A 343-nucleotide genomic window follows, 5' to 3' on the forward strand; every position below is an offset into this window, starting at 1 on the left:
ACTTAGTAAAGCGCCACTTCTTGGAGATGTGGATCTTCTGGCGGCCAGGGAACTTGAACTTGGCCCTGCGTAGGGCCTCAATCACATGCTCCTTGTTCTGCAGCTTGGTACGGATGGACGTGATGACTTGGCCAATGTGGACCTTGGCTACTGTGCCCTGGGGCTTTCCAAAGGCACCCCGCATACCTGTCTGCAGCCTAGATTGGAGATAGCATGAGGTCAGACCTCAGTGTCCACTGGAAAGAGCTGTCTCCAAGGTCCCTTAGGGCAACCCATACAATCAACAGGCTGCATACACTACCAAGGAGGCTACTGTTTGCAGCCATGGCACACTGGGCCCCCA

At 54.8% G+C, this 343-nt stretch overlaps 1 pseudogene; it reads right to left on the reverse strand.

Moving 5' to 3' along the window:
* Positions 1-244: 244 nt before the first annotated feature.
* On the reverse strand, positions 245-343 carry LOC145718224 (small nucleolar RNA SNORA70; annotated as a pseudogene; the record flags this gene model as incomplete).

The sequence above is a fragment of the Leptonychotes weddellii genome, unplaced genomic scaffold, assembly GCF_054177405.1.
Source record: "Leptonychotes weddellii isolate Sample4059 unplaced genomic scaffold, ASM5417740v2 HiC_scaffold_123205, whole genome shotgun sequence".
NCBI lineage: Eukaryota > Metazoa > Chordata > Mammalia > Carnivora > Phocidae > Leptonychotes > Leptonychotes weddellii.